We start from the raw sequence: 8,470 nt of genomic DNA, 5'->3' as shown, positions 1-8,470 counted from the left end.
TTCTGTTTCTACGCAGTACATTTTTCAATAAAAATGACACCTTATCTTTATTCTGTAGGTCCATAAAATTAAAATGATACCTACTTATATAGGTTTGATTTTTTATTACTTTGGAAAAAAATCAAAACTACATGCAGGAAAATGCATTTGTTTAAAACTGTCCTGTTCTGACCCCTATAACTTTTTTATTATTCCACGTACGGGGTGATATGAGGGCTCATGTTTTGCGCCATGATCTGAAGTTTTCATTGGTACCATGTTTGTTTTGATCTGATTTTTTGAATGCTTTTTATTGATTTTTTATGTTATAAAAAGTGACCAAAAATACACTATTTTGGAATTTCTTATTTTTTTACGCGTACGCCATTGACTATGTAGTTTAATTAACAATATATTTTTATAGTTCGTACATTTACACAAGCGTCGATACCCCATATGTTTATGTTTATTTTTATTTACAGTTTTTTTGGGGGAAAAGGGGGGTGATTCAAACTTTTATCAGGGAAGGGGTTAAATGATCTTTCTTAACTTTTTTTTTTCACTTTTTTTGCATTGTTATAGCTAATGTGAACCCAGCCTAACACGTGGTGTATAAGGTGGCAGGCAAAACACATTACAGTGTTATGGAAGACAAGTGCAACACATTAAATTTAACAGCAGCAGGGGTAACACATTACTGTTTTGTGCTTACAGATGACTCTAGATGGCAGCCAAAACATGAAATTCAGTAGAACAGGGGTCCTCAAACTACGGCCCACAGGCCACATGCAGCCCACCAAGGACATTTATCTGGCCGCCACTGCCTAAGGACATCCCTGTGTCCCTAAAGATGTTTTTCGGGACGCAGGGATGTGCTCTCTGTGGCCCCGTGTTTACTTTAAAAATGCAAGGATCTCTGGGAGGTAGTGTATGCAGGGATGTCACTGACATCCTGTGCGTGTGCCCACAGCAACGGAACACCATAGCAGCGAGCAGGACATGCAATGGCCAGCTTGGTAAGTGTTACCAGCGGCACATCAACTTTGGTGCTCCGACCACCGGTCCTCCAGTCCCGGGACCTACTACTGCTATGGCCGGAACGGAGGAGTGGTGGTCGGAGCACTGAAGTGGGGCAGTACACAGGCATACAGTGTATGGCTGGAGGCTGTATGTCTGTGGGGGAACTATACTGCACCTAATGTGGGGGACTAAACTGCAACTAATGTGGGAGAACTATACTGCCTACCTAATGTGGGGGGAACTATACTGCCTATCTAATGTGCGGGGAACTATACTGCCAACCTAATGTGGAGGAACTATAGTGCACCTAATGTGGGGGAACTACAACTTAATGTGGGGAAACTATACTGCCAACTAAATGTGGGGGAACTACAACCTAATGTGGGGGAACTATACTGCCAACCTAATGTGGGGCAAACTACAACCTAATGTGGGGGGAACTACACTGCCAACCTAATGTGGGGAACTATACTGCACCTAATGTGGGGGACTATACTGCACTCAATGTGGGGGAACTAAACTGCAAACAAAATGTGGGGGAACTATAACCTAATGTGGGGGGAACTATACTGCCTACCTAATGTGGGAGAACTACAACCTAATGTGGGGGAACTACAACCTAACGTGGGGGGAACTATACTGCCTACCTAATGTGGGGGAACTACAGCCTAATGGGGGGACTACAACCTAATGTGGGGGGAACTATACTGCCAACCTAATGTAGGGGAACTATACTGCACCTAATGTGGGGGAACTGCAACCTAATGTGGGGAACTATACTGCCAACCCTAATGTGGGGGAACTACAACCTAATGTGGGGGGATCTATACTGCCAACCTAATGTGGGGGGGAACTATATTGCCAAACTAATGTGGGGGGAACTATACTGCCAACCTAATGTGAGGGAACTATACTGCACCTAATGTGAGGGAACTATACTGACAACTAGATGTGGGGGAATTACAACCTAATGGGGGGAACTACAACCTAATGTTGGGGGAACTATACTGCCAACCTAGTGTGGGGGAACTATACTGCACCTAATGTGGGGGAACTACAACCTAATGTGGGGGAACTATACTGTCAACCCTAATGTGGGGGAACTACAACCTAATGTGGGGGGATTTATACTGCCAACCTAATGTGAGGGAACTATACTGCACCTAATGTGGGGGAACTATACTGCCAACTAAATGTGGGGGAACTACAACCTCATGTGGGGGAACTATACTGCCAACCTAGTGTTGGGGGAACTAAAACCTAATATGGGGGGAAATATACTGCCAACCTAATGTGGGAGGGGGGGGAGGGACTATACTGCCAGCCTAATGTGGGGGAACTATACTGCCAACCTAATGTGGGGTAACTATACTGCCAACCTAATGTTGGGGAACTACAACCTAATGTGGGAGGGATCTATACTGCCAACCTAATGTAAGGGGAACTATGCTGCCTACCTAATGTGGGGGGAACTGTGCTGCTTACTTAAAGGGTAGTCCACTAATAAGATATAGGAATTTGTTCATAGTTTTTTTTTTTTTTATCGTCCGGCCCTCCAACAGTCTGAGGGACAGTGAACTGGCCCCCTGTTGAAAAAATTTGAGGACCCTTGCAGTAGAAGGTAAAAAATTGCACAAGCTTACATTTGAATGTACATGGTGGGCCATTTATATGGATACACCTTAATAAAATAGGAATGGTTAGGGATATTAACTTCCTGTTTGTTGCACATTAGTATATGTGAGGGGGGAAACTTTTCAAGATGGGTGGTGACCATGGCGGCCATTTTGAAGTCAGCCATTATAATCCAACTTTTGTTTTTTCAATAGGAAGAGGGTCATGTGACACATCAAACTTATTGGGAATTTCACCAGAAAAACACTGGTGTGCTTAGTTTTAACGTAACTTCTTTCATGAGTTATTTACAAGTTTCTGACCACTTATAAAATGTGTTCAATGTGCTGCCCATTGTGTTGGATTGTCAATGCAACCCTCTTCCCCCACTCTTCACACACTGATAGCAACACTGCAGGAGAAATGCTAGCACAGGCTTCCAGTATCCGTAGTTTCAGGTGCTGCATGTCTCGTATCTTCACAGCATAGACAATTGCCTTCAGATGACCCCAAAGATAAAAGTCTAAGGGGGTCAAATCGGGAGATGTTGGGGGCCATAGATGTGGGGGCCATTCAACTGGCCCACAACGACCAATCCACTTTCAAGGAAACTGTTCTTCTAGGAATGCTCGGACCTGACACCCAAAATGTGGTGGTGCACCATCTTGCTGGAAAAACTCAGGGAACGTGCCAGCTTCAGTGCATAAAGAGGGAAACACATCATCATGTAGCAATTTTGCATATCCAGTGGCCTTGAGGTTTCCATTGATGAAGAATGGCCCCACTATCTTTGTACCCCATATACCATACCATCAATTTTTGTGTTCCAACAGTCTTGGAGGGATCTATCCAATGTGGGTTAGTGTCAGACCAATAGCGGTGGTTTTGTTTGTTAACTTCACCATTCACATAAAAGTTTGCCTCATCACTGAACAAAATCTTCTGCGTAAACTGAGGGTCCTGTTCCAATTTTTGTTTTTCCCATTTTGCAGCACCTGAAACTAAGGATAATGGAAGCCTGTGCTAGCATTTCTCCTGCGGTGTTGGTATCAGTGTGTGAAGAGTGGGAGAAGAGGGTTGCATTGACAATCCAACACAATGGGCAGCTCATTGAACACATTTTATAAGTGGTCAGAAACTTGTAAATAACTCATGAAAGAATAAAGTTACGTTAAAACCAAGCACATCATTGTTTTTCTTGTGAAATTCCCAATAAGTTTGATGTGTCACATGACCCTCTTCCTACTGAAAAAAAAAGTTGGATTCAAAATGGCCAAATGGCCGCCATCGTCACCACCCATCTTGAAAAGTTTCCCCCCTCGCATATACTAATGTCCCACAAACAGGAAGTTAATATCACCAACCATTCCCATTTTATTAAGGTGTATCCATATAAATGGCCCACCCTGTAGTTTTTATTACATTGAAGAATTTTGGGCTTTAACCCCGGGACTCTGGCCATTTTCACCTTAAGGACTTGAAACAATCTTTGTTTTTGCCCTTTCGTTTTTTCTTCCTCACCTTCTAAAAATTATAAAATTAAAAATTTTGCACCTACAGACCCATGTAAGGGCTTGGTTTTTTTGCATCATTAATTGTACCCCTGCCCTGGGGTCTAGAGCCCTGCTGCCGGCCCTTCTCTCCCCCTGACTATCGGTGCCGGCGCCCCATTGCCGGCGCCGATAGCCAGGGGGAGAGAAGCGGCGCCGACAGACAGGGGAGAGAAGGGGTAGCGGCCCATTGCCGGCGCTGCTGCCCCGTTGCCTCCCCCCATCCCCGGTTGCATAATTACCTGTTGCCGGGGTCGGGTCTGCGCTGCTTCAGGCCTCCAGTGTGTGTCCCCTGTGTTGTTGCTATGCGTTGCACGATGCGGCACATGACGTCAGTGCGCCGTGCCGTGCAGTGCATAGCAACGAAGCAGGGGACGCACACTGGAGGCCTGAAGCAGCGCGGACCCGACCCCGGCAACAGGTAATTATGCAACCGGGGATGGGGGGAGGCAATGGGTGCCGTTCTCCCTTTTCTCCCCCTGGCTGTCAGCGCCGCTGCCCCATTGCCGGCGCCACTTCTCTCCCCCTGGCTATTGGCGCCGGCAATGGGGCGCAGGCACCGATAGTCAGGGGGAGAGAACAGGCAGCGGCGCAGATAGCCAGCGGGAGAGAAGCAACAGCAGCAGGGCTCTAGACCCCAGGAAAGGCAGGGGGAGAGAAGCGGGCAGTGACGGCCTCTCTCCCCCTGCCTTTCCTGGGGTTGTATCGGGGTATACACGCGCACACACACGCACCCTCATTTTACCATGGATATTTGGGTAAAAAAACTTTTTTTACCCAAATATCCTTGGTAAAATGAGGGTGCGTGTTATAGGCCGGTGCATGGTATACCCTGATAAATACGGTACTTATTTTATAACATAATCTGCAGTGAAACAAAAAAAATATATTTGTAGGGTGAAACGGAAAAAAAAGCCACTTTGCACATTTTTAGGGCTTACGTTTCTATGCAGTGCACTTTTTGGTGAAACGGAAACATTATATTTATTCTGTAGATAAATACGTTTACAGGGATACCCAATTTGTGCAGGTTTTAATAATTTTACTACTTAAAAAAAATTATAACTACATGCACCAAAATTTATATATATAACATTGTCATATTCTGACCCCTATAACTTTTTTATTTTTCCGCATACAGGGTTGTATGAGGGCTTATTTTTTGTGCCGTGGTTTGTAGTTTTTATCGGTACTGTTTTTGTTTTGATGGGACATTTTGATCATTTTTTCTTAATATTTTTATGGTATATGAAGTGACCAGAAGTTAAAAATTTTGGACTTTGGCATTTTTTTACGTATACGCCATTGACCGTGTGGTTTAGCTAACCTTATATATTAATAGCTCAGACATTTACGTACCCGGTGGTACCACTTATGATCTTTTTTTTATTACACTACTATATTTAAAAAATAGGAAAAGGGGAGCTTATTCACATTTATTCTCTTTTTTTTTTTTACCACTTTTTTTTTAGCCCCCTTAGGAGGCTATACCATGCAATCTTTTGATTGCATATACTGATCAATGCTATGCCATAGTGTTTGTACTACTACCCCCATCATGGAACAGAGTTTGTTCCATGATGGAGGTAGTAGTACAGGGGCTGAGGGATTAATTGCACCGGGTGTCACTTCTGAGACCCGATGCGATCAGTAGTTATAAAACAGGGAAGAGGGTGGCATGCTGCGCTCCCCTGCAATGTATATACTACTGTGTAAACATTCATTTTGAAATCCCCTGACGGGAGCCCTGAATGGCTGGCACCGAGGAGCCATTCAGGGCTCCCGGCAGAGTTTTTAAACTACTACTGTGACCCCCATATATATATATATATGCTCCCATGCAATTATACTTATTTATTTGACCCAGTGTGCATATCCTTATCCCTTCCAGTGTCCTTTTTCCCCTATCCCCCCCCCCCTTCTGTCTGCTCCTCATCTTCTTGGCAGGGCAGGAGCGGGACATTCGGGAACCGGCAGTGATGAATGAATGAAGCCTACATGTCCCGCATGTAGGCTTCATTCATTCACCACCACCACCCGACATGTCCCCGCTCCTAGTGCAATCAGAGCACACCTCCAGGGCATGTCTATTCTCGGCAGCTCATCTCCGTTGGGTATGGAGATGAGCAGCAGAGAATAGACATGTCCTGACGGTGCACACTGTAGCCTCCCCTGCCGCCTGCAGACTAATGCAGCCAGGGAACTACTACTCCCATTATGGAAAGGAGTCTGTTCCATGATGGGAGTAATATAAGTCCTGGCTGAGGGAGTCTGCAGGGGGCTGATCCTAACGGATAAAAAAAATTGCATCCCTTTGCATCAGTTTGCATCCGTTATTACAATGGTTCATTTAGGAGGCAATAACAGAGAAAAATATGAATTGGGGACAACGGATGTGTGAACCTAGCCTTAAAGAGGCCCTTCCTCAGGAAGGAAGAAGTGGATAACAATGAACCATAACTGATTAAATTAAACATTTGCACTTTCACAGTCAGGGGGGCGCTGAGAGGCAGGGGCTGGAAAAGGTGGTATCTTGCCTGGTGGAGGACCGCCAGCTCGATGCTCACCAGAATGGGTGCTCAAATTAAATAAAATGAAAATATATTTAAAAAATCTCTTTATTCTCTATAATTTTTTCACCATATGGTCTCCCTGCTGCCACATCCAGACGCTCTGCGGCAGTGATTCTAATAGCGATGCCTGTAATCTGCATGTCATACTGAATAACAGTATTATTTCACTAACACAGTACACTCCCTATGCATGTTAGGACAACACAAAGTGTTCTACACCCCTATTGAGGCTATATGAACTCCTCATGCCTCCGCCACCTCCACGCTGTGTCATTCAGCCCCAACATGTTTTCCTCATGCTGCCGTAAACTTCAGGCTGTGTCATTCAGCCACTATGTGGTCTCCTGATGCTGCCACCACCTCCACGCTGTGTCAATCAGCCAGTATATGGTCTCCTCATACTTCCACTACCTCCAGGCTGTGTCATTCAGCCACTATATGGTCTCCAGGCTCTGTCATTGTGCAGCTCAACAGTGATTTTAATAACGACGCCTCTGATCTGCATGTCATACTGAATAACAGTATTATTTCACTAACCCAGCACACACAACAGTGTTCCACACCCCTATTGAGGCTCTCTGTAGGCCAGAAATAGCTATTTTTAATAGCGATTCACTTCAAATAAATTTGGACGGAATCAAATTTCGAAAAATTCTGCCAATCGGCCGAATCAAAATTTTCAAATATTCGCTCATCTCTACGTCAGAGGAAGTCACACAGAGGTTTGTCAATCTTCTGTTAGGTCTCCACTTATTTTTCTCTTAATATTGTAATTCGTGGCCCAACTGACCTTTCAGGTATAGCAGTACGTCATTTTGAACATATAATTGACTTGATGAAGATGAGATTATAATAATAATTACTGATCCGTGTATATCTTTAATGACAAAATCAACATGTACTGCATAGTTTTAATAAAATATCTTACTATAAGATCAATAATACTAAAGTACAAATTATAAATATTGGTATACTGCCCAATACAGCCTTAGTCCTAAAAAAAAGTGGTTTCCCTTCCTGTGGGTCTCAGATGGACTTCCACAATTAGACATTAGGTTAGCTTTCTCAACTTCTCAGATATTTGTTTTTAACAATGGTCCCCAATTAAAGTCTCTCGATCAAGAATTGCTTGGCTTTCTAAAATTAGAAATTTTGTGGGTGTGTAGAATTGCTTCCATTAAAATTCTTATCACCCCAGGATTTTATACCTATGAGGAAGGAAGGTCTGGGCTTTCCATAAGAGTGTGATTACTTATTTACAGCTATCCTTGGCCAGGTGCGCCAAAGGAGTTTCCCTACTTTAGGGTGCGTTCACACGCTATTATTAGCAACGTGTTGCCTACTGCAAGTTACGCAACCATTGATTTAAATGGGTCCACAGAGAGTCTGCAATAGTGTCAGATTTGCGGACTGTACACGGACCCATTCAAATGAATGGTAGCGTAACTAACAGCGGGAAACCCATTGCTAGTTACTAGCGTGTGAACGCACCCTTAAGCAAATGCACGATTTTTGTTGAACTGCCTCTTACCTACTCTTTTCTCTTGAAGCTAAGTTGTGTCTGATTTTTTCAACTGCATTATTCCTCACCATGTTGTACAATAAAGGCAGGTTTTATAGAGGGCAATGGCTGAACACAATATTCTGCCTTTATGTGTCCAGGTCCTTCCTCTCTGTCCTAATGCATTTTCTCCCAGATCTCACTTCATGGATGTACAGTATCTTACATAAGTG

This window comes from Hyla sarda, chromosome 1, assembly GCF_029499605.1.
Source record: "Hyla sarda isolate aHylSar1 chromosome 1, aHylSar1.hap1, whole genome shotgun sequence".
Lineage (NCBI taxonomy): Eukaryota > Metazoa > Chordata > Amphibia > Anura > Hylidae > Hyla > Hyla sarda.
Note: the sequence above shows the minus strand (reverse complement) of the source record.